We start from the raw sequence: 27,714 nt of genomic DNA, 5'->3' as shown, positions 1-27,714 counted from the left end.
GCTGGTAGTGTCAGTATCTCCTGACTCTTGGGCACGCCATAGACTTACAGGGGAATGTCTCAGCTTCTCAAGCTGCCTTTGGCTCTCCTGGCAGTGCTACACTTACCTACACTGACATTTAGAAACCCTGGTCTCTAGCAAGGGCATTTAATTGTAGAAGGGCTGTGCAAATGGAACCATATGCATTTGCACAAGGTCAAAATAGAAAAGCTGCTAGGTGGGAGTAAATAAGATATTCCAGCTAGTACACAGCTCCTTAGATGTTTACAATTAAATAACAGAAGGCCAAGGAAACAGCTCAAAACCAAAACCCTAGGGTTTTTTCACTGCTCAGTTTTAGCTCTCACCATAGCATTTTTGTTTGGTTGGGGTTTTTTGTTTGGGTTTTTTTTGTTTGTTTGTTTGTTTGTTTTCTTAATCATTTCAGTAAATCCTTTTCCAAGACAAATCTGGAAGTGTTCTCAGGATAATTTACTGTAGAAACTACTGCAAATAAAAGTGCACTAGATTTGGCACCAATTAGTCTGTTGAATCCCCCTAATTATTTCAGCTCGCTCACACCTCTTCATATCCCAAGGCATAAAAAACCTGCACCCCGTTTCATACTGCAAGAACAGTGTAGTGGTCACACAGAATTTAAAGTATTTCAGAAAAAAAACCCCAAACAAATAAAAAAACAACAAACAAAACTAAAAACCCCAACATACAAGCACTTCTCATTCATCTAGCATTTCAATTCCTTGTGTGGATTACAGACTATCTGAAAGAGTTTGAATGGACAAAATGAAAGCAGGGGTTCCCAAATGCCAACGATTTTGGAGTACCTGAGCAGCAAAGGTTAATAAAGAGATCAGAGTAGTTACATTAGACAGTGAAGCTGCTGAGCTGTTAAGAGAGGAAACTGAGCAAGTCACTGCTATTTATTGCACTGAATGTATTGCACTGCACAACTGAAAGCAGTGGACAGGAGGAAATGTGAGAAGCCCAAGGTGTTTACCAAGATAGTTCACTCATGGAGTTTACACAAGCCAGTGTGTGTACACTCTGTCAGTGCATCACTGTCACACATTTGTAGAAGTCTTTCCAAGTCTGCCTAGAAATTGGAGCAATTTCTGCTGCCACACAGCTCTTTACTATTAGCAGGTCATCCGAGCAGGAATCCAAAAGACACCTCCGTTCTTCTCTAGGGATACCGAGAGTTATAGCAGCTGCATTCCCCTCTTTTGAGCCCCTATTTCATTACCCTCCATCCAAGACTTCGATATCTTTTACCTGTTGTTGTTTCAACAATAATATTTCTTAGAAAACTTCATCTCAAAATTCTTAATTCAGTCTTTAATGAGTAATTTTGTAGCCTCATATAATGAACTTTAAGCCATGGGGCTACCTTCTCTGTAATATAATTAGAATTTAGCCCAATTCTATATTTTAAAAAAAGCAAGAAATTACTTAGAAATAGATGTCTTCTATCCTAGTGGAATGGTAGATCCTACCTTGCCAGAGAACTCTGAGCAAACAGTAGACAGCCTGCAGGAACAGAAAAGGCAGCATTGCCTGGCTCAAGACCCACCACAACATGGTGGCCACAGCACAATAGCCACTAATAGATGGGCGAAGGTCTATCCCAACTAAATGTAGACATCGAGTTAAGGTAACTTAATTAGGGTTATCATTAATCCTATAGTCTATGGAAGAAAAAATGATGCTTTAAGATATTTGGTTCATTTAAGATCTGAATAATTTTCTGGAACTGTACACTTATCTCCACTGCTTAGAAAGGAACACTACCCTACATAATGTATGCCAGCTGCGTACTAAATTTAAATGGGATGAATGTGGACCAAAACCCCTGTCTGCATTAAGTAGCTGGGCCAATATTTTATCTCATCTCTTTTTTTATTAACTGATGCACTGGGAAATATTGGGGCATCAAACTGATGGTACAAAGGCATGTATATATCTGCACAGGGCCTCCCTGCCTCTTCTGTCCTAGGAGGTCTGCATGTTTTCTGCTGCTGCTCTGAAAAGAACAATCAAAATCATCCCTAAGTAAATAATTGCAGAAAGCAGAGGCAGAGAATAACAGACAATGGCTTCATAATTGAAACGGTAGGCCACTACAAAACAACTGTGTAAAAGATCCTGTATCAAATAAAAGCTCTACAATTTTCCTACATGCAACCTCTCAGTTTGACAGAACTGCAGACCCTCAGCGAGCTCACTGCAAATAAAACTGAGCAACTGAAGCATTGCCCTATTAACTCCCATTTTCCAGGAAAGAAGAGGGTGGTTACCAGTTGGTAACTTAGAATTAAAGGCATCATCTCTGCAGCAAAAAACAGAATGGGAAGCTTCCTGAGCAAGCAGAAGAGACCTGTTTACATCTTTTTTTACTCACAGCCAGCTTTTGGTTGTGATTGTATATTTTTTATGGTTCAATATTTATAAAAAGACTGCAAAATTAAAAGAGATCCCACAGTCACAGAAGACAAAATAATTATAAGGGTCAACTTGATAAGACATATAATCTTCAGAAACCTGCAGGTTTGCCTGATAAAATATTTATATCAGTCACTGTTGGACACCAAGTGAGAGCAATGGAAATGAATTCCTCAAGAGCAACTTTTCAGTTCATGTGAAAATGTCAAAGAAATGTCGTATTTGGGAAGATTTTCAGAGGAAGCCAATATATTTCTCTTTTTCTTCCTTACTTGACATAACTGTAGATTAAGTTAGCACCCTCTTTGAGACATATTGATTTATGCCTTATTTTACTGTCAAAGGATTTTGGTTTATATACTCCAGATATTTGCAGTTGATCATAAATTTATATAAAACAAGTCAGTCTTTACCAGCTTAAGATCCGTATTCTCAGCTACAAAGTAAGCCTAAATGTGCATAGTGGAAGACGTACTTTTGTGCAACCAGTGGGCGGTTGCAACAGAAAAAGAATAATCATATACATTTAAGTTTTAGTGTAATAATAAGGATCTACTTTCAAATGTGGATTTTGAATTTAACCATATATATATATATATATCTTTAAAATATCTTGAGACTGACTCATCAAAAAGTGGAAATATTACTAAAGTGAATAAAAGAAGAGCATACAAAAGAAAAGAAAAATAAAAATTTTAAGCCTAATCAAAAGACATGGGAGGAAATAAATAGAGATCCTAGGGCTCTGGCTGTGTTACTATCAAGTATGAACCTGAGAATAGGTCGCGCTCAGGAAAAGGCTAGGAAGAAACAAACAACTTGCTGTGAATCTAGTTGGAAGTTATTTCTAAAAACTATCAGAGAAACCAAGCAGCCAGTTGCAAAATTGTGTCAAAACCACTTGCTGCAGTATCTAATATAGCAGCATCAGTTGCCTTGCATTATTACTATCGCACTGCAGGCAAATGGGGGCTTCTGGCTCCTCTGCTCATTTGAACTGTGCTAACAGAAACCAAATTTTGGAGTCTACTTTTGAAAATCCAGACTTACAAGTATATGAGACATACTGGTAAAAAGCATGGAGATATTGCTGAAAGGAATAGTTAATAGAAAGCTAAGGTCATTACAAAGTGGTGCAATGAAACATGGCAGTAATTTTAAAACAGTGTTGGTCTTAGGAGGATTTAAAAAGCTGAGGGAAGGAGCTTGGTTTTCAAGGGAGATATCACCAGAGTCTGAGGCAGGTAGAATGATGAACAATAAAAAGGAATCTCGCAGCAGACATTTGTGAATGGGCTAAACAGAAGTAACAGAGTTGTTTGGATGAAAGACAAGGATTTCACAGGTTGGAGATGGTGAATGGGGCTCACAAACTTTCCTTCTGCAGAGGATCGCTATGAATGGTGTGTTACAGCAAGGGATGTCAGAGATAAAATCATACAGATCTTCACACCACCTCTGCCATGTGTGTGTTTTTAAGACATACTGTTCTAGACTAGTGCAGACCCATTAGTATACAGGCACAAATCTTTACAGAAGTCTCTTTTGTAACCTTCTGTTTTATGCTGAGACAAAAGAAAAAAAGCAAAGACAGAATCAGCAAGCTCGGAGTCTAACAAGTGTCACTGCTGAGTCTCTTTATGGGTGGTAGGAATTACAGCACACTTCTCTTTTGATATGTTTCGAAATATAATTGCAAATTAATTACCATGTGACAATAAACAAACAGCTACACTACACAGCATATTTACTGTACAGAGCTTTATTCCATCTCTCTAGTACTCCAAACAGGTGTTCAGTGTTACCTACAGCTAGAATTGGGGCTACAAATCAGCATGAGATTCATCAAAACGGATCCCTGCCACTTCACACTATTACTCCAGCAGATATAATTCATACTGCTCAGCAGTGGAAGCATTATATGCACCTTCCCCCAGCCTCCTTCTCCCTTCTTGCAAAAATGTCAAGAGAGACAGAGAGAGAATATCGAAGGAGATCGTGAGTGTCAATGAAATATCCCACGGTGCTGAAGACAGAGAAAACATTGGCAAGCTGCTTTAATAAGGGAACTCTGCCGTGCCATATCCAGGCATTAAAAAGAGGGAACAAAACTATGGGGGGTGAGGGAGGGGTGTTGGTGGGGGCAGATAGGAGGGAAAAGGGAGATTATAAACACTGGCTAGAAAAATTAGGTAGAAATACTTGGGAATCATGTAGTGTTCTGTAAACCATTTATCTGAAGCTGGGACCATACTGACATTTCAAGACTTGTCATTAAGAAGTTATAGGAGGTGCTAAAAGGCTCTTTAAGAACATCCTCTGTTTGAGGCTAAATTATGAAAACAATATTGAATTTTATTTCAACAAATGACTGAGACTCTGATCGTGCTAGTTTAGATCCATATATATGGATTTATAAGCCTTACTGATCTGCATGTGCTGTATGTGTTGTGTAGGTGAGTTCCACCTGCAGGAAATCTGGATATAGGTCCAAAATGGAAAAACTAATCCAGATGACCTGAAGCCTTGGAGGAGTGTTACTCAGTGCAACGGGTTTTTCTTCTTACTCTAAGGAATTTCCACATGACTTTGCAGATCCTATCATTTAATGTCATTTGAAATGCCCGATCTACTATGACAGACCATTTTCTCTTCTGTGCTTGAATTTTGGACCCTGTATATCCCAGCTGTGCTACTGCAATAGCTGCAAGCCCAAGAAGAGACATTGAAATAATTTCTCATGGAAATCAGTAAGATATTCTTTACCTTTAAGGAGGCTTAGGGACACTTAAGGAGGCTAGGGACCTCCTTAAGTGAGACTCTCCTGCTATCAGCATTCATCTCCTGAACCAGAGATTCAGAAGGATGTGGAATGACATCCATTCCAAAAGTGTGGGCTTCTACAAGCTCTGGGACACTCAGCAGTCTGATGCCAACTCTAGCAATGCTATGGAGACTGTTCTGTCTCTATTCCTCTGCCATTTTCTTTCAGAGAAGAAAAGTGATAATAGTTCCATTTGTATTTCCCTCAATGCCAGTGTAGCATAGACCCTCCTCTCCATAAATTTTAAAGCCAACTTTTTTCCCAGTTTAAGATCCCTTTAAATTTCCAGAAGAGAGCTAAAGGGGTATCACGTGTTAAAGAAATTCATGATGATCCCTATGGCCCTTTGATATTGGTATCATATACATGCACCTAAGATAGGTGCAGTGAAGCCCTGCTTGTTTTCTAGGTTGTCCAGAAGGTAGGTGGGTTATTTAATTTTATCCAAAGTATCCTCCACAATCCTATTTTGGCATAATTTGTGTTCAGCACAGGTATATGATGCAGCAACAAGGTGCAGCCTTACAGTTCCTTGCAAAAAATACCAAGAGAGAGATTGTCAAAGGAGATCCTGAGTATCACTGAAATAACCAGGGGTGCTGAAACCAGGGAAACGGCAGCAAACTGTTCTGTGCCTTCAGCTGTGCACCTTGGCAAAGTCAGATTTCTTCAGTGTTACCAACAGTATTTTTGTGCATAAACAGAAGCCATGATAGAGATGGGTGTTCTTAATCTGCATGTAGCAAAGTGGTTATTGCTTTTCTTTCAGTCATAGACTCATCGAGGGTTAGCCACAGATTTGCTAGTTTAAGTTTAGTGAAACATGCTGTATGCAGCTACACTCTAAGAACAGTAGTTTAAAGTGAGCTTAACACTGTTATGGGCTGTTTTTACAAATAATTATGATCTGATTCTATCTTATTCTGCAATGTCTGCTCCATTTAACACTGTTGATTGTAAGCTGATGGAGAGGTTTTATCCAAACCATTCAAACCCGCATACCTAAATTTATAACCCTTAATCTATATTTAAAGTACCTAGAATTAAGTGGCCTGATTTTCAGATGTGCTGAGCACTCACAGATGTTTCAAACCCCAGTGAGGAGTGAGCATTAACATGCACACAATAAACTAGCTGCAGCCTCAGTGCTGATGTAGAGCTTGCTGCATGTCACAGAGATGGTACTAGTCATGGTGACATTAACAGCAGCCAGGGAGCAAGAGGAGGTGCCTGTCTGCCTCCTGCCCTCGTCCAATAATTTATCCCTTCACAGAAACAGAAACAAATTTAGAGCTTTTCCAGTTCATGCTGTGGTATTCATGTTTCCACGGTACAAGTGTTTTTATCAATATTAGTTCGCCTTTGTTAGTGGTTTAGTTTGGCATTTCTGCATGCAGTGAAGTACAGCTGTGCCAGGAGAGTCACAGTTCCTCAGAGACACCCTCCAGTCATTTCAGCAAGAAGTACCCAAGAAACTTTCCCTGTGTTCTCAAACACAGGGAGATCAGATACCCATTTTAATATCAGCACTCTTAGCAATCCTGTAGTAAGACATTCTTCTCTGATTTCTAATCTGTGAAGGAAGATTAATAACTTTTTGCCAAAAAAAACATGTTTCAAGGGCTCAGTAGCTTGACTCAGCAGATGTACAACAGTATAATCACATAGTTTTGTGCATCAGTGCATATAGTTCTGGGAAAATCAAAGAATAGTTTTATAATCTACCTGAGACTATAAAAGCAATAGTAACTAGAAGTTGCTCTTCTCTATTAGATGAAAAATGTTCCAGGAGGATACAGGGTGGAAACCTCTGTTTTAAACTTGTTGCGAGAGGGATGAAATTCTTTCAGTCTTTTAAGAACTTGTGCATCCTTGCCCATCATTGCCCAGTTTAAAAATGACTGAATATTTGACATGCGCAGGCATAAAGACAAAACTCATGAATGTCAGCAGAGCAGCTGTTTGCAGACTGTGTTCGTTTTCGAGAAGGAAAACAAATGTACATGTGATCATATAAGCTTTTCCCTCCCATGTGGCTATGCACTTGGCTGTGCAACCTAAGAGGTTGGGCACAAAAAGTTCAACCAGCTCCTGTATAAAATTATTTTTTAAAAAAGATTGAACGTAATGTAAAAAATTAAGGCAGTGTAAGCTTATTATCTGAACAAAAGGTAACAGTTTCCTACTGTTTTGGTTTTTTTTTTTGCTGAGAAGGAAAAGACAATCTCTGGCATACACAGAAAAATTACACTTGGCTTCCTCAAATTACAGCCTCAAAACCAATTTTGACTATTCATTTCAATTAGGTTCCACAGAGTAGAATAAATTGTAGTGTCTGGAGTTATGTAGACTTCAGGCTCTTGAGAGAGAAGCAGAAATAAATGAAGTTTCAGAATAAAATGTTCATCACAACTATCTCAAGCTTGACACAAGAAAAGCTGCCTCTCCTATTACTACGAGTCAATACATAGCAGTACAATATAAGTGTCTTCCATTTTCCCCCATTTCACGCTAGATTTGTCTGATAGATGAGTGTACTTAAGTAAATAGCACATGCAATTTTAATAGGACAGGTGCTCTGAATGTACAGGGAAGGTCATTCCTATTATTTCAATTAACAGCATAAGCTACAAAAACACATGAGGGTGAATTAATTTAAAGCTTCAATTTAATGCTACTAGTAAGGACATCCTTAGGCCTCTTGGTTGTCTTGACAACTCCTGCATCCCAGCCAGCAGAAGCCAATCTCTGCTCTTCCCCTTCTCAGCATACAAACATTTCAGATAGCACATTAGCAAAGAATATGATGCCCATGTAAATGTTGAAATATTTTTGTTGCCATAGAGATAAGAAGAATGGCAAAAATACAGGAGCACTTGACATACTCCAAGGCAGACTTTTAATTAAAAAAAGCCTCAAATGACAATGCCAAGATGGCTGAACATACCATAGCTTTTATGCTAACCTACTCCATACAAAATCTGAGTCCAAATAATATATCTGCTGCTGAGATGTCTAAGAATCACAGATTGATAGTAAATTAAGAGACCCAGGATTTTCAAAAGGTGAAATAATAATGTTTTTAAAAAATTAACTATTACAAAAGAACATGTTTTAAAATGGTAAACAATTAATTACAATACTGTGATTTTAAATATGTTCAGGGAAACAAATGTCACAAATATTAATGAAAAAAATCCAAGCTGGGAAACGAGCAATTAAAACTTTCTAATTAACGGAACACTGCTATTAGTATGGTAAATGATGTGACAAGGCAAAGCAACCTTGTACCCAGTGAGAATCAGTATTTCAGCTCTACATCTATTTAATATGTATGTTTAGTTCCACACCTACACCTGCAAACTTGCGTGTGAGCAGCAGTCACACCAAAGTCAGGTGAGTCATGGCAAGCAATCAGTTCAGCTTCTACACTTTGAGCATGCCAGGAATGACTTAAACTCAGCATGCTTTTACCTGATGAGACAAAAAACTAGGCCTGATAAAGGATAATAAATTGTGATCCTATTCAGAGACTTCTTGAGCTCCTCTTCAACTCCATTAACATCTTTTAAAAAATTGGTTTTGCAGCCAAAATAAAAGTGGGGAACAGGATTACTCTGATGAATCCCCAGCAAAATAGAAACCGTTTTGACATGAGAGTAATAGGTACAGAATCCCAAGGGGTTAGAAAAGTATATGCTTAATTATTGCTGCTGCCATTTCCCGTAGAGCCATTTGACTTCAAACTTGCCATAGAGATGTCTTATTTACACTGAAGACATGGGAATGTTGGCCTGACTCCAAATAAATATTTTATGCACCTAGTGTAAGACTGAAATTCAGTTCTAAATGAAACACAGAGTTTTAACTTACACCATGTTTTAGCTGCCCTTATTTGTTGCATCTGGGAATTTCTGTTTCTCTCCTTGCAGATGGACTCACATTCTAAATTCTGGTCTTATGAAGAAACATAAAATTCAGTCACACACAGATCTGTTACTGGTGAGATTAAGACTGAATTTGTTTTCATTCCATATATTATTGCAAAACAAGAGCTCTACAATTTCACCTGGACAACTCTCTCCTACAAAAACTGAGGTTGTCTCCATTCATGAGAGGACCTTAGGGATATCTTAAAAACATCTCCTTCACAAATCTGTATGCAGCAGATCTCAGAAACTTAGCTGAATCCCAGGTTTCTGTGAGAACTCCTTGGCCAGACTGATTTTGCCACCTCAGAAAAATGGTATTTCATGTCATGATAGCTCTGTGTTATATATGTACATATCAACATATGTAAAAATCTGTGTGTGCAATCTTCACATATATGAAAAGTACTAAGACTCTATCAAGGATTTTGCACATTAAACTTTTTTTTTAAAAAAAATTTATTTTATTCTGACTGGCTAACTGAATAAATTTAAAAAGTAAAGAAAATTTGTTTATGGACATGTTCTTGTCAGGAAAAGAAGGAAAAAACAGAACGTAAAAAAAACCCCAGAAAACATGGACAGACTGTAATGCAGATGTGCTCTTAGCTACCTGGGGAGCTCAAGATCTCCAGCTGAGGCCTGCAGGAAGTTTTAAGTGATGAGGCAGACTTGGTTGCTGCCCTATGAAGTCTACCCCTTTCCTTGCCAAACCCAGCCCCAGAGGGCAGTCAGATTTAGCATAATTTGCTAGAAAGTCTCCCCCAATTTCACTTCCAGAATGTGCAAGGAGGAACAGATACTCTGGGAATGTCTGGGCAGAGGAGCACAAAGGCTCACAGGCCCTTCCTAGGCACAAGCACTAGACGGTGTTCCCAGTAATTTACACTCATCTATGTGAAAATGCAGCCAAGAGATGGGCAAAATGGTTTTGCCCTTGAAACTAGTAAACATCCTTTCTCTGTGGGATTAAGCACTATCACTTAACTATGCCTTTTCACATACACTTCACTGAGTTAGCTTTCAGTTAATACTTGTGAGTAAGGTAATGTCTTCATTTTAACTTAGGGTGCCTTTAATGTTTTGTTGTGGGGTAAACTTCTGGTTGGCCTTCTTCTGGCTGCCTGAGGCTGCCAAAATCAGCTAAGAAGATTAACTTCACACAACCCAACACTGGCCTGGGCTCCTGAAGCTCCTGGCAAGGTGTTACTTGTAAGGGCTCCCAGTCTCATTGTCTCATCTTCCCTGTTGCCCTCATGTAGACTGAGGTTTTCAGCATTCAGGGCACCCTGGAAACCTGAGTGGTCCCTAGGGCTTTTGTCCAGGGATGATGACAAGAGGAGAAAATGTTTTCCTAGAAAGTATTCCTTCCTGAAACCTGCAGAAACTCTTTGTGATAGCTAAGTGCTTAGTATATAAACTTGTTTTCCTTTGAGATGTTCTGCATTCCTACATAGGAAAGCCGGGTTCTCAAGGGGCACAAGAGAAGGAGGTTTATTTATTGCTGTAACTCCTGGTTCAGTTGCTTAACTTGATACATGATGTTCTTTTTATTCATCTCTACTGCAGCCAGGGGACTGGCCCTTCTGAGACAGCAGGAAATATCTCTTTGGGAAATTACCTTTCAATAAGTCAAGCATTGAGGGAATCTGTTTTATGCCTTAGGGAGAGAAGAAAAGCACACTACTAGTGACAATGGCAAATTGTCTCTGAACTTTCTTAAAGTAGCAAGCGAACGTGTTGCTAAACTGAGCTTCTGCTGCAGCCAGTGGATCTGATACTCAGTGCTACCCCATTACCTGACTTAGGGTGTATGAGCAGTTGGTTACTGAGAGAGGATATGCAACTAAACTTACATTTTAGTGTAACTTCATTTATAAAAAGAAAGTTGAGAGTAATTGCACAGAATTGCACAAGAAATATAGCCAAATGACTGACGGCTTTTGTTAGGGAAATGTATTTTTATTTTAATTCAGAATAAGAGTATATATTCAGAAAAAGGTTATACATTTTAGTGTTTTGTTATGAAAATAAATCAATACCACCAGCTGTGGGACAGACCTTCTAGCAATTTGTTTCCCAGCCTCACGTCGAGGAAGTGCGGCCTGGGGGGGCTGCAGGGCTCTGCAATTGCATTCCTTCCAGGAACCTGCCCTCTGTTTTCAGCCGTTTCAAAAGAGTAACTTGATCTCATAAGAACAGTAAATCCCAAGGAAAGAAGTATTTTGCCAGAATTTTTCACCCACCTCTATATTTCTTTACCAGAAAGTTTCTAACAGTATCAACTATCTATCGACTAGATTACAAAATAAAGTAAAATAAACAGACTCTTTTCTAAAAATACCCTGTTTGCTGTTCATCTTTACTGCCATTCCCATAGGTAAGTTGCATGGTTATCTTTTACTGACTGCCATTTTCCAAACTCCTACGTGCTTGGATAAACCATTTCCTGAAATAAAACTTCAGCATAAGAAATGCTGTCTCGATCTTTAAAAAATCTCCTCAGTTAAATGCATTCACATATTAGTCTCAAGGAAAAATTTTTGCCTGTGACGGTTGTAGTCAAATCCTAGATCAGTCTTACAATACCTGCTAGATGTATCACTCTAAATATTATGTCCAAGTAATCCATGTTAACCATAGTTCTAATCCTGACTTGCATTTGGGCTTCAGTTTTACTGTTCAACACTTACGTGTGTACAAACAGTGGAAAGGGGATGCAGAGAAGCCTGAGCCGTGTTTATGTTGCACTTCTGCAAATTAACATGTAGATCTTTAAATGGAGAATGCAGTGCCAGGTAAAAATGCTTAATGCATCTCTGAATATCCATTTTAGTTTGGCATTCATATGAAAAGCCACTTAGAACTGTTATGCTTCAGTAATTCCCAATCAACTTACTGACACAAAGATGGGTTAACAGGTCTAATTGGTTTTTCCATTTCAAATACTAGTAACGCAATGAACAGATAGTTAATAGTAATAATAACCAGGACAGTATTTCTAACAAATCTCTCAATACATTTGTATTAAGGGAGTCTAAAAATTGTTTTGTAAGGATGTGGGTAGAAGGAAGAGTGTTAAAGGTACGGAATACCTTTAAACACTAAAATTAATTCCAAACTAGTTAGACCAGATCTTCCTCGTGTTTGGATAGAAATTTAAATGTAGGTAAGTTTGCAAACTTGTGTGATGGCTTCAGCAGGCTTCCCTGAGAGTCTTTCAGTAAATGGCTCCTGGGGTGGAACAATGTCTGTCTGTGTCAGAATTTAGCTAAGAATTTGGTTGGTTTATTTATTTCTTTTAATAAGGAATTAATACTCCAGAATCTGCCATACACAGGGACAGAAGTTGGACTCGATGATCCTAATGGATCCCTTCTAACTCAGCATATTCTATGATTCTATGATTCTATTCTATGGTAGATTCAAAGCTAAGGTGCTAAGGGCAGACCAGCTCCTTATACTGGGTCTATTCTCTTAACACCTGACAACTGTACTGAAAATGCTCAAGCACATAGAAAACAAGCATAGTACACTGTAAACAGTCAGATCATACACAACATGACAAAGTTAAAATGCAATAGCATATTTGTTGCAGAATACAACAGGCAATTTCTTCAGCATATCACAGAAATTAAAAAAACAACCTATGACACTGCCTCACCTTTTTGCTTAACAAAGCAGAATCTGATGTCATGAGCAGAAGATTCAAGATGCTCTGTTTTGATAAGGGTGTAGATTACAAAGTTAGATAATTTAATATTTTCTTCTGGTATTGAAATTTTGCTATTCTCCTCCCCAGTTTCAAATATCCAATAGCATTCTTCCACTCTCACTCTTCTCCAGCTTTTTTTGGTTCTGTTTGGATGATCACATTTGTTTTCTCACTGCCTTCACCACCTGCATCCTCACCACCACTTTTTTTCAATGCTGCTTTATACCTTGCCAGCATTCCAACTAATTAACTGTCTCAGCAGACTGCAGTTACAGCCAGGACACGTTTATTATTTCATAATATCTTTAGCGCTTCTTACTTGTGTCTAACTTTCCTTTCACCCATCTATAAGCACTTAAAATGGCAGGGTCTGTAGGGATAGGTAATGTAATTTATTAGCCTAACTGAAACAGTTGGGGGAAAAAAAAAGAAAGAAAAAAAAAAAAAAAGAAAGAAGGTGTTTCCAAGCCCATAAGTCATTTCTTGGGTAATCTTGACATATTAATACTACTATTTTTTTTTTCCCTTCCCAGAATTATACTTTCTGCCTTGTTTTATATGCTGAACAAAATCAGAAAAAAATTGAGCTAAACCTTAACCCTGTGCTTCCTCAGTTCTCACCCATGATAATATAGCTGATGTGTTGCTGAAAACATAAACATCAAGTGATATAATCTCCTGGAAATAAAGAAAATATTCCATAAAACAGACTATGGGCAACACCTAGGGAAGTAACTGGTGGGAAATGGCTGTGCAACTTGTAAATAGAGTCCTGGAACCAGAGATGTTGCTGACTGGAATTGGGGAACAGAGGTTGTAATTTAATGGTTTATCCAGAAAAGTAGAAACAAATGCAGGGGAAAATGATGGGAAAATGATACATTTCAGGGAAATGCAGAAAAGAATCAGTGTCCATGTTTGGGAATTTCAGAAATCCCCTCCAAACTTAACAAGTATTACCAAGGGGATAATTCTAATAATTATAAAATATAATTTTCATTTTTCCATTGATACCAAACATTTCCTATGCCTACAAAATACCGGGACCCAACAGTTTTATACTGCAGTATGTTTATACTGAGTCAAATGGTTTCATGTCAATTAAAAAGGTCCCTCTGATAACTTGAGATCAGAATAAGTAAGCTTTGCATTCAGACATATAATCCCTCCTCTTCACATTCTCCCCATGATAAAGCAATCCTAATAACATTTAATAAAAGCCTACGGTGTATCCCTATGTTTATTTCATCTGTAATCTTTGATGACACTGGAAGATGCACGGGGACCACATCCCAGCCTCCATTTCGCTTGACCTGTATAATTCACAGGTGACTTGGTTGCTGATCCCAAATGATGCACAAACACACCATTGTGTGTCCTCATTCTATGGATGATTAGATAAGAAAGAGAGGGAGAGACAGAGAAAATATATGATGTCATGGTACTGCAAGTCTGTTTGGGATGGTCAGATTGCTCATGAGAGGCACAACTAATTCAGTGTGCTGGACGTCTGTCACTCATGCAGGTTGTGAGGCAAAGCCCTATTATCTCCTGTGCCATGTGAAGAGGTGGCACGTTGCTCACAGGCAAAACGGGTTTAGAGTATCTCTAGAGATAGAGCCCTCTGCACATGATGTGCCACAACATACTTCTAGGAAGAATAAAGGACTCACAGCTGGTACAATAGCTTAAGAAATGACTATTTTCAAGATCAAAAGAAGCTGAACTGCATAATAACAAGGAAGGGAAAGCAGAGAAGAGGTGGGTTACTGAGGACAGGAGAAAGAAAAGCTTAATCATCCAGGAAGTCTGAAAATCATGTAATGAGCTCTCACATGAATGTCTCAAGTTTGCACCACCTTGTAAGCAATGCTACTTCTGTCTGCAGTGCAGCCACATGAGACAAAGCTTTGTGTCACCAACACACAGTTTTGCAACTTCCAGGGTAATTTAGCAGGTGTTTGGGCATGCATGATGGGGAGTGGTTTAAAGTGCCTTCCCATTCTGTACAAGAGGCAGGTGTCCTTGCACTCTTTAATCTGCTTTGTCCCACACTGCCCTTTAGCGTTTAATCATGCATGCAACTGTGGAAATAGCAATCTGAGTCCAACAGCCTCAGCATCTCCCAGAGCCCAGGTTGGAGCAAGGCACTTCCTTTCTCATCTCTGCTTCAAAAATGGAATCTTTTGGCCTAATTTTCAGAGGTGAGTAGTGATTTTGATCACTGCACTGATCTACCAAAGGACAAATGCCCTGCAATTTCTGAAGAATAGGCTGGTTTAAATCATCTGACATCTTTTGAAATTTTAGGCCACATGACTTGCCTAAATTGACACTTATGCAGGTGTGTGTGTGTACAGAGATGAAAGAGGAGGAATTAATGTATTTATGAGTGGATGCATTAGTCCACTCCTGAAATGGAACACGAAAACTGTCTGAATAAAAATAGAAGACTATTCATCCACCACTAAAAATAACATTAGACTACCCTTTCCTCATGCAGCCACACAGAGGACTAGTCACAAAGTGTTAGCTGAGATGAGGCAAACCAGATTAGAAATAAGAAAAATGAGCAAAAAAGAGAAATATTCTGATAGAAATAAGCTCACAAAGAAAAAAGTTTCACAGGTGTTTTTGTAGAGTTGCTGGGGGCAAGAAAAAGATAGCAAGGGACCTCCTGTAACCGATTATAAGGGTATTTTACTATATGGTTGGTCAAAGCAGAATGATTCAAAACCTTGAAGGAAAAGGGCACATAAGAAGAGGACAAAACTTTGAGGCAGAAACTGTTGAATGCAAAGGTTTTGAACCACTGTCAGTCACCAAGAAATTGCATTAAAAAAAAATACAAAAAAGGAGAATTGACTCATAACCAAATAGGATAAATACCACTGTTCTTCACAGACCTGATATTGGCAGAATGTAATTCAAACAAAGCTCAGCTCAGGAATATTAATTTGACAATTTCTATGCAAAATATAACAAACATATTCGTATTTTCCATAGGACCTTTACCTTTCTTTTTATGAAATGTATAAAGAAATAGAAGATACCTGAAGTAAGTCAAGTAAGACTTCATCTCATTTTGTTTGGAGAAGTAGAGGAGATATTCCCCCTCATATGCTGTCTCTGTTATTTGGAAAATAAGGGCTTCTTCTTCCCCTTATGGTTATAAGGAAAAAAATAATCACAGTGTTCCTCTTTAGTATCTTCCTTGTCAGTCCTCTTTGCCTCTTCTTGGAAGAGAGGTTTAGAAGGACAACAGTTTTTCAAGTTATTTATAGCAGGGAAAATTAGAATTATGCATGGATCCAGAAAAGCTAATACAAAGGTGTTTGGATTTGTTCTCATATTTCTCATAAGAAGGATCAATTGAAAAAAACCAACAAAACAACACAAGTACAAGAAGGAAAGAGAATTCATATTTTCCCTATAGCTATGAAAGCTTGAAGCATTACAAAAATATCAAAGAAGCTCAAATAGCAGCACATGAAGAAGTTTTTTGCTTTGTGGTGAATGCTGAAAATATGAAAACTTTGCAAGGAATGAAACCATAGGTAATACTAAAAGCAAAGTGATAAAAAGGCTAGTGATCTAGTATGTCTCTTCACAGGTTGCCCAAATATTCCCTTTTGAAGTTTTAGAGGGGAAGATTTTTTATTTTTTTTTCCACAGCAATAATTATTTCATATGTATATTCTTCTCATAAATAAGATGATTTGCTATGGAAGCGGCAGACCAGCAGGCCTGCCTTAAGTCTAAGGCAATATAGTAAACAGATTTTTATCCCTTGCAGTACCTGGGGCTCTGAATGAGATGGGTTTATACATCTCAAATACTCTTGTTTATACACAAACAGAAAAAGGCAGTATAAAAGTATGTGGTCTGGGGAACACGCTAACACACTTTTTGCCTCCCGAACCGTGCCTGGAGTCAGACAGACTCCTTGCAAACATTGGAGAAGTCTGAAAACCAACTGATTATCCATGTAACATACCACATCAGACAACCAGAAGTGGATATCTTCTCAGATCACAAAAATACAAGAACCTCAGGACAAAGAAGAGAATAAGTTGGATATCAGGAAAAGGTTTTACACCCAGAGGGTGGTTGGGCACTGGAACAAGTTCCCCAGGGAAGTGGTCACAGCACCAAGCCTGCCTGAGTTCAGGAAGCATTTGGATGATGCTCTCAGGCACATGGTGTGATTCTGGGGGTGCCCTACACAGGGACAGGAGTTGGACTTGATGATCCTGCTGAGTCCCTTCCAACTCGGCATATTCTGTGATTCTATGATTCTATGCCATGACAAAGTTCAAATAACTTGCAGGCTCCAAGAGTGTTATTTGCAGAAGTTATAGTATTTTTAGCCTGTTCATCCATATGTTTGGTACATAAAAAAGACAGTAGATAAAGAGGAGTAACCTTTTGAGGAAACTGAACAAGACACCCTGTGTTTCCATTTTGCAAAATTTTCAGAGCTTAAAGACAAAAGGTTAGAAATTTTCCCAATTTCATCAAGTTTCATTATTTCACCTTCATTTTGAAATCTTTACAATCTTTCTGACATTTTCTAATAAAAATTATTAATTAATTCAAACACTCATTTTGTATTTGAAGTTGTATCTTTAATCTAAAACAAAACCAGAGGAAACTTAGGAGTAAATGCAGACACCATTGCTTCCAACAAAAGAAACAGTACCTGAGCCTAAATTAGTCATTAGAACTGTAACCCAGTAATGCTGCAATCAATTTATCTCAGTCTAAGAACAAAAATTAAATCGCAGTATTATTTTACATATGCATCTGTATGCAAACGCACACATAGAAAAACACAGGTCTACCCATACTTTAAACTAAATGTTTTAACAGCAATTAAATCTGTATTAAAATTGCACTGGAAGAGGTGATGCAGAAAGGTTGAGGAACATCCATATTTGGAGATTTTCAATATCCATCTGGGCAACCTGCTCTAGTTGACACTACTTGACCAAAGGGGTCAGACTGGGTGACCTCCAGAGGTGTGCCCCAACCTTAACCCTTCTGTGATTCTCTACATCCCCTGGGTTTCCTCCATTATTCACATGTCTAGTGTCATACACCCTTTGAAATTCTAAAGCCATGGGTTTCAAATTGCCATCAAAACTTAAAGGCATTTCTATATTTTCTTAGTATGTCACTTCTGGAATTATCAACTACATGCACAAATATATTTTAGAATCACTGTCGGGAATCTTAATCACTACAAGAAAACATTTAAAAAGAGATCTGAACTGAGAATAAACTGGAAAATTAATTGGTCCACAGTATTTTTCAACATAGTACTAAAGCCTAGATTTTCATTGATTAGCTCCACTATGCTATCAGCAGAAAGGATGACAGTCAGACAGTGTGACTCAGATTTAGATTTTATGCTGGTTTTCTGCAGTACTGTGTAGAAATCAGTGCTTAAAATATTTTTCTCCTTGTGAAAACTTCTTATCCAAGCAATAATTGAGAACCATAATAATATAAAGCTTTTCCTCTTAGGCCTGGACCCTGCAGGTTTTGAAGGTCATAACGAAGTTGCAATTTTAGACACACATAACCAGGGATTTTGTAAATGAATAAATACATTAAAGATTACATAATCCCATTTTTGCATATTTTTCTAACTTGAAATTGAGAAAGACTGTCTGCATTTAGCAGACATGTTTCCATAACTAGTATTTCTAGAATAGATTATCAAAAAGGATCACTTTATATTTATAAAACATAACCATCTTCCAGTTTCCACTGGGAGGTTGAGACAATCACTAATATAGTCAAACCAAGCACAAACACAAATGCCACCCTACTTCAACCAAAGAAAGATTAACATGTCAGCGTTCATTAACTCTGTTCTCAAAGGAGCATGTCCATTTTTAATGGCACACAGAGCAGCTAGGATGACAAACAAAATAATGTCCTATGAATACCATCAGGAGCTCACCACACCATATCAAGTAATGTGACAATCCAATCCATGGATTAAAAACCAAGATGCTGCTTGTAAGAATAATTTTTAGCTCCTTCTGTATATCATTGTATTTCCCAATCTGGCACCGTGAACCATAAATAATCCTATCATTTATTAATTACATTTTCTAACCTAGTCAAGAAGAATCCCGCAGTGTGAAGCAGCAGATCATGAATAAATTGTTCATTGAAAGGCAACTCTTATTGCCAAGTAGTTGTAAATTAGGATTGTGATAATTACCCACTTTAACCTTTTTAAACAGGTTCCTCTAAAAAGCTCCAGGATGGATGTTTTATTGTAACAACTTTGACCTCCAGCATGCAACAACACAATTAGTTTTGCATTATGACAAAGGGATGCTCTGGTTAAAAATCTAGTACATTACCTTATGCTTTAAAACATCCAAACAGTATATTTGTATACATACAGACACACATATATATATAACCATAAAATGCTTGTCATTTGTGTACCAAATACAGCTACAAAACCACAACAGGCAGCTGAGCTGGAACAGCATTGGTGTCACCAAGGTAGTACTTTACTAAATAAACTGAGAGAGCAACACCTTTACAGAAGTAACTCATGTGTTGCCCCTTGCCCGGCTGATCATATAAACTGTGATTATTCAGCAAGTAGCAGCCCAGTGGGTGAAGATTTGTAAGGGGAAGCAGCTGGTGTGTGGTACCTGAAGTCTTACTCTTCAGGTGGTTTTATTTCAGACTGGCTCTGCTCTCTTTCCAGAGGCAATGTGCTTATTACTGGTCAAAGTGCATCGGGTGACCTCCCAGAATGCATCTTCCAGTTTACTTTCATCAAATTCACATGCTAGGAGACAGAAAGTCTTAAAACAGTGCAAACAGTAAATACTGCACAAAATAAAAAAAAATAATTCAAAAGCTATCACTCAAGGTCCTGTAAACCTTGTTGCTGTCCACAGTACCACTAGCATTCCTGCCATGTGGAAAGTCTTTATTTTGGCCTCACCCATTTTTCTTCTGTTTACCTGTGTCATGTTACATTCAAAAACTCAGTCATGGATACCACTCTAGAGCTCTCCTCCAAGTCTCTCATGGAACTTCAATAATCTCTCTTTCCTAGCTTTCCTGGCATTTTCTAGAAGATGAGTTTAACCTGCACCTGTGATGCCATCATTCATTTGGAAACTTTTTGCTGAGTCCCCTCTTTCAGTCAGGTCAAGTTTTATAGCTGTGCATCATCCTTCTTCCATTTCATTATTTAGCCAAACTGATACCCGACAAGGTACAACTAATGGTTTTGCTGTTAAGCTTTTTCAGCACTTCTTTAACATACAGGAACAGAAATGTCATAATCTGAACATTGCATTCTTCACAGAAACAATAGGATTAAAATCCATGGAAGCAGTGAGTTTCCCAGTCAGTGACAGAAATGGTGAGAAGCTTGTTAATGTTTGGGAGAGAAGCACCAGAGTTCCAAGTCATGAAAAAGTAGCCTGTGCTTAAGCATCCTCCTTCTGTCCACTTAAAATGTATTGAGAGTAGGATGTCTTGGGATCATGGCTGGAGGAATTGCTGCTCTAGGAGTAAAAGGCAATTCCCAGGAACAGCTTTGAACAAAAATAACTTCTGTATATCCAGTGCAGTTGTAGCAGGTCTTGAGTTCACAGAATCATAGAATAGTCATGGTTGGAGAGGACCTCTGAGATTACTGAGTCCAACCATAAAAAAAGCCAAACCAAAACAAACCACATACCAAAAACTTGTGCCCCAAAAAACCCCACAACACACAACCTACAACCTCGGCCACTAGAGCATGCCCTGAACTTCCTCATCTACATATTTCTTGAATACATCCAAGGATGGTGACTCAACTACCTCCCTGGGCAGGCTGTTCCGGTGCCTGATCTCTCAGTAAAGAAATTCTTCCTAATACCCAATCTAAACCTCCCCTGCCACCACTTCAGGCCAGTTCCTCTGGTCCTGTCATTATTCACTTGGGAGAAGAGGCCAACACCCACCTCTTTACAATCTTCTGTCAGGTAGTCATAGAGGACAATGAGGTCTCCCCTCAGATGGGAGATGTTCAAAACATCTCAGACTGTTACCTTGTTATCTTAATGTGGGCAGAGCTACCAGATGGTTCCACAGGGCTGCACATCTGCCTCTGATTCATTGCTACCTACAGCTGCCTCAGAGCCATTTATGTTTTGTGTTGTTGTTCTAACTCTTAAACTTTTTTAAAACTTTTTTTTTCCCCCTAATATTGAATTTCCAGTGGTGTTTACACTAAAGTCAAAGTTTTATTAAATGCAACAGCAAAACATGGATTTCCTGAATGTGGCTTCCCTTGGCCAGGCCACAGCTTAAAAACCTGAGGCACAAACCCCATCTAGTTATAGAAAAAAGTGGATATTTACTGTAAGTGCCATCTGAGTACCTTAGAGCACAGAAGAATATAAAGAAGCTCAAAAGAGGCTTACTGCTTCAAAACTACTTACTGACATAGAAACAACTAAAAAAGCACAAGATGTGCTTTTTACAAGGGTTAGAGCCCAAGGCAAGTAAAAGAACAATGTGAGGTTGTTTGAAAATACCACTGTCTCATCATCTTCCAGGGGAAAAAAAAAAGGATCTTTGATGACTATTTGCCAGTGTAGGGTCAAGGGAGAAACTATCAGCTCTGCAACTACGTGTAGTATCAATATTTGCTTGTTTCTATGGCTCAAAGATTTAACGCACTGGAAAATGTGTTTTTAGTATGTTTTCTTTCTCCTCCCTCCCCCTTCGGAATTTTTTCAACAAAGACATGAGTAGCAGAATTTGATTTAATGGTGTCATTTCAGCTCTCGCTTCTTTGGTAGTAATTATAAATGGTTTCATGATATGAAACAGGTTTTCCAGCATGGTCTGTTGGGCAGCATGAGGAACATTTTGCTCCCTAATGTCATTGTGCATATTGTATACAATAATTGCTATTTTCTGATGAAGAATGTATTTAGATGTGCACTAGGTAGAAATTCAGCTGTTTTGTGTGTTTTAGATGGTCTGTTGAACAGGAACTTTATTTTCTGAACTCTGTCAGGTTTTCCAAACTCTTGTCAAGTGACAAAAATCAGACAGGAAGGACTCTTGTTTTAGTTCAGTCACAATGAGCAAAGAAGTCTCATGTACTCAACTAGCAGAAAGAGATGATTTCCAGGATTTTTTAATTTTTTGAAAACCAAACATTTGACACCAAAACAACTGTAATAATGTATCCAAAGATGTCCTGAATGAGTTTAGGTGGCTGTTCTTGAATATGACTTGAGAGATGCTAGGGTTTATGGGCCTAAATGCATCTCAGTGCTGTTTTATGGTATGATCCATGCTTGATAAATAGTTTTTCCATTCTCTCCCAACACTGTGGTCTCCACCAACTGCAAGTCTGGCACAGAGTCAGAGAGCAGACTCTCCAGTATATTATGCTATCCAGACTGAGAGACATGAGGACTCCGGGATGCACATAGAAACATCACTGCAGTTAATTCCAACTTTGCTTCATTGTTGGCAATGACAGCAGTCCTGACATGAAGGCTAGAAGGAATACTAGAAGAAGCAAAACTGGAAAAATATCACCTCAGCAAGTCTAGAAGGAGAGAAATAACTCTAATTAAAGTAGGTTAATTATACAAATTATAAACAATTGTTGGCAGGACAAAGAAGCAGCTGTAGAAGAGGGCAAGAGGGCAAAGCCAGTAACTAGACCCTTTGAGCAACCATCAGTGCCCGGCAAGTGCAGCATTTACCAGGAGCAGCTTGATCACTGTCCTGTATCACAGCCTGTCCCCTACTTCTCCCGTGCTGCTGTAGCTGCCTTTTCCCAGCTTATGAACCTGGTAAGTGAACAGAGAAGTCTGGTACAAAAGCATGACAGAAGTTCATGGAGTTCTTCTTTCTTCATAGAGAAGAGAAGGCTCTAGAGAGACCTCATAGCAGCCTTCCAGTACCTGAGGTAGCCCACAGGAAAGCGCAGGAGAGACTTTTTACAAGGATGGGTAGTGAGAGGACAAGGGGGAGTAGACTAAAACTGGAGGAGGGGAGATTTAGGTTAGACACTAGGAATAAATTCTTGTTTGTGAGAGTGGTAAGACACTGGAACAGGTCGCCCAGGGAAGTTGTGGAAGCCCAGTCCCTGGAGGTGTTCAAGGTTAGGTTGGATGGTGCTCTGAGCAACCTGATCAAGTGGGAGGTGTCCCTGCCTGTGCAGGGGGGTTGGAACTAGATGACCTTTAATGTCCCTTCCAACTCAAACCATCCTATGCTTCTATGATTCACTGAGTTAGTTACAAAGAGACCTGAGCAAGTGTCATTGTTGAAACAGAATCTGTTGTCTGTTTGGGTCAAATTCAGCAAACAACTGGAGACATAACAATGGAGCAAAAATCAACAGTTTTTTTTTAAACTATCTTAATTCTGAAATGTAGCTTGAATCACTTTTAAAAAGGGAAAGAAAAGACATCAGGCCAAAATCAGCAAGATGCACTAAAACATTTGTTTCATTTGAGATAACTTTCCTCTTCTTCCAGAAAGTCAAACAGACTCCCCTTCTGCACTAACTCAAAATGTGACTTCCTTCCCCTGATTTTTTTAAATAGGCAACTCAATCAATATTATCCATACTTCATGCAACTTTCTTTATAGTCATGGTGTACAGTAAACAAACCATAAGGCCCTTGTGGCAAGTCCTTTCCCCTTGTTTAGAGTTTCGTACACAAATAGCATTCATAATATTTCTCAGTTCCTTCAGCTTAGAAATCAACTTTGTTTAAGATATAACTACAAGTGGTTTAATTGTATTTTTTCTTTTTACACTCAGACATTTTGTAGCAGTCTTTTCCTTGTTACCTAAATTTTGCTGGTACTGTCAGCTTTGAAAGATTTAAGAAAAAAAAACAATAATCTTTCTTGATATTTTTGTAAGGGACAGATAAAATACACTTACTTTGTTTTGTTAAAAAAAAACATACATGCAACACATATTTATATCACAAACTATGCAGTAAGGGAATAAAATAATTACTATACTTTACAGTCCAGATAAATGGCAGAATAAAAAGAAATAATTTAGTTGGTATGGAACCAATTACTTTCCACATATAAGTAGCTGTTCCCTGTTAGTAACTAGCCCCTATTTTTTAATGCAGCCATCAGCAAATAAGCAATTTTCAAAGTTATGTTAAGTACAGACAATAACCAAAACCGGTCTCCAACAGTAAGTGACATCATCAGGATCTGAGCCTCTCTTAAAAATCACTGCTAAACCCTAGCTCAGCCAAGGTAAATCACAAAATTTCCATTAATTCCCATCAAAATGTCCATGTGGAAGATGGCCCAGTTGCATCAGGGAGTGGATTAATTGCCTGAGTTTGCAGCGTCCCTGCAACAGTGGCTGCTGGTGCTGGGAACCTCCCAGTTGATCTCAGCTGAAGGATGTCTCTGAGATCCACTGCTCAGCTTCTGCATTGCAATACATTAGCTGTCCTATGTAGAGAATCATAGTCTACAGAAACTGATCTTTCCTTCTGTGGTGGCATTTGAAACAAGGTTCATTGTACAAAGAATGAAATGCAAATCCATACATGTGGTTCAAATGTGCAGCATGTACACAACATCAGTGCACCGGCTGGTGAGACTGAATGCAATTAAACCAAGCACACAGACTGTTTCCCATCATAATTAAAAGGAAAAATACACCCATCCCAACAGGACAGAAAAAGAAATCCGTAACTCAGCCCTTTTAAATTCTGGGCAGCAGATATATTTTGTAATGGACAAACAATCTGAGAATTGTTTGTGTGGAGTGAGTGATGGAAGGAAAATGCTGGGGAAGACCTGTGGTAATTATAACAACTGATGTTGACGGAGGTTAGGGCTGTACAAGTGCCTGTGTACTGCCAGAACAGTAACCTTGTCAAGCCTCTTGGCAGAGGGCAGGCAGCTCCTGCTCTTCCATGCCTTCTGTCATTAACTATTGATCCCTTCCTATTTTTAAGCTTCACACTTGTGGCAAATGAATAAATTGACAGCTTCATTATGTGGCTGTCCAAAGAGACATTTCCAAAGCCTGCCCTCAAGGGGAAAAGCTGGCTATAGATGCAAGTATAAAACCAACTTGGAAAGGCAGAGATTCTGCACAGAATATCTCAAAACACTGGGTCTTTTTTGAATCTGTCTAACCTCTTTTTGTTCTGTATCTTACATGGTTAAATGCAACCTCCAGACTGTTCTGAACATGAAGGACACAAGTCTGCTACACCTTTAGAACCAAATTCAATATCAGAGGAATTGCAGCTAACTAGGCATTGCAGGATCAGGCCAGATTACTTTTGTTTGAAACAAGATCCTTGTTCTTGTCTATGTGGACATGTAGCCTTTTGGGAGTGGATTGAACATCCCCTGCCACTCAGCAAGACTTGGACAGGCTAGAGAGCTGGGCAGAGAGGAACCTAATGAAGTTCAAAAAAGGCAAGTGTAGGGTCCTGCACCTAGAGAGGAATAACCCCGTGCACCTGCTCAGGTGAGGGGTTGACCTGCTGGAAGCGACTCTGCAGAAAAGGACCCAGGAGTCCTGTTGGACAAGTTAACCATGAGCCAGCAATTTGCCCTTGTGGCCAAGAAAGCCAGTGACATCCTGGATGCATCAAGAAGAGTATGTCCAGCATGTCAAGGGCAAGGGAAGTCACCCTCCTGCTCTTTGTTGCCCTAGTGAGGCCACAACTGGAGTACTGTGTCCAGTTCTGGGCTCCCAAGTACAAGAAAGACAAGGGTCTACTTAAAAGAGCCCAGTAGAGGGTTACGAGGATGATTAGGAGACTGAAGCATCTCTCTTATGAGGAAAAGCTAAGAGACCTGGGTCAGTTTAGCATGGCAAAGAGAAGACTGAGAAGGGATTTTACAAATGCTTAAAAATATCTAAAGGTCCAGTGTCAAGAATATGGGGCCAGTGTCTTTCACTGGTGCCCAGCAACAGGACAAGGGGAAACAGGCACAAATTTCAACACAGAAAGTTCCACCTGAACATGAGGAAAAAAATCTTTATTTTGAGGGTGACAGAGCACTGGAACAAGCTGACCAGAGTTTTGTGGAGTCTCCTTCTCTGGAGATACTCAGAACTCACTTGAACACAGTCCTGTAAAACCTGCTCTAGGTGAACCTGCTACAATCTGCCCCAAAGCATCTGGCTGCCAGTTCAGCACCTTTCCCCACCCAAGGACTGGGAACCCCATGCTAGCACAGCAGGGTGCTCCAAGAGTTGCTGCAGCCAGGCTGAAAAGCTTTGTACAAAAGACAGTTTGGCTTCTTTGTAATGCCTGTAGAGCCACCGAGGGGTATCTGTGCCACACTTCCAGCTGTTTCCATTTCTCTCAAGCTTCCCAAAGACCTTATCCCTTTTGCTTCCCTTCCTAGATGCATAGATTTTTTGAGATCCAGTGAAGCCACCACCAAGGGGTTAAAGATATCTCTGTCCTGGCTACATGCAAAATGAGAACGAATCAAAAGACAAATGCCAGAAACTGTCTGATGTTGTAATGGGGTCCATGAACCTTCTCATGACATGAAATATCTACCAGCAGTGAAAGCACCATTCAGGTGATTGCTTGCCACATTTCCGTGTACATGGACATGGATACAATTCCTGGGACAACTAAGACAACTAAATATGCAATGAATGCCTCATTTCTCAGATGAGATTTAGCACTTGGCAACAACTTCAGAATCAGGGGCCAAGATCTTGCTTCCACTGTAATGAAGGGAAACTTCTTTGCTGGTTTTCATGGTAAAGAGAAGTAGCACAGCATGGCCAGCTGGCACTGCCGAGGCTGTTACTATGGGCTGGAAGTTTTATTCTGTCATTTGTTATTAAACCACATCTTTTTTCTCTGTTTTTGGGAGATACAGGAAAGGGCGTGATGTTTCATTACTTTATCTTTAAGCTCTCCAGTCCTAGGTAACAGCTTTCAGAGACATATGTGGAAGCTTGTGTACTTCCCTGTTCTGCTGCCATAGACATACACATCAGCCCTTGCCAAATCAGCTTAATGGTTAAAATTGCTTCTTACACCCTTTTTCTGGGACTTTTTCTCCTCTTGTCCCACATAAAGCAACTGCTCAAAGCAACACTGGCACACGGAAGACTTAGGAACTTGCTGATATGGACTCAGGGCAAGAAAACTGGTCTAATTGTTGAACTCCATGACAGCTGGTAATTGTGATAAAAAAAAATCCACCTCTTAATGTTAAGAGCTGTTCTGTGGAGTTAAAAAGTAGCAAGGTTTAAAATCTCATTACTGCAAAGGGATGGCAGAGCAGAGAGCAAGCTGGCTGCCTAGTTGTATGGGACTTGTCCACTTCATTGAAAATACTAATTAATTACTATTTGGTAGCTCTCTGGGGTGCAAGGATCTGTTAGATTAAAAACAAAACAACAATAATTCTGCTAGTTAGCATCAATTTTATTTGTATATATGCATTGCACATAAGTGAACAGATTTTTGTGCTTGTACTTCCCAATTTCTATAAGATTTTTGTTTGCACGTTTTGTTTAGGTTGAGGAATTTCTCTAGGACTGAATAGAAGACAATGTCTGGAATATCACTGTAAATGTAATGGACAGAGTAAATTGACAGCAGCTCCAACTAAATTACAGTTTAAAAGACAAGGGAAGGCTCAAGGGACATCAAACAAAGGAAACTCTAGCTGACCAGCGCTCAGGTAAAATTGAATTGGAAATGTTCCCTGACTGATTAACATAACAAAAGTCGCAGTGTTTAAAAAGAAAGTCGTTCTGC

This window comes from Apus apus, chromosome 1, assembly GCF_020740795.1.
Source record: "Apus apus isolate bApuApu2 chromosome 1, bApuApu2.pri.cur, whole genome shotgun sequence".
NCBI classification, from domain to species: domain Eukaryota; kingdom Metazoa; phylum Chordata; class Aves; order Apodiformes; family Apodidae; genus Apus; species Apus apus.
Note: the sequence above shows the minus strand (reverse complement) of the source record.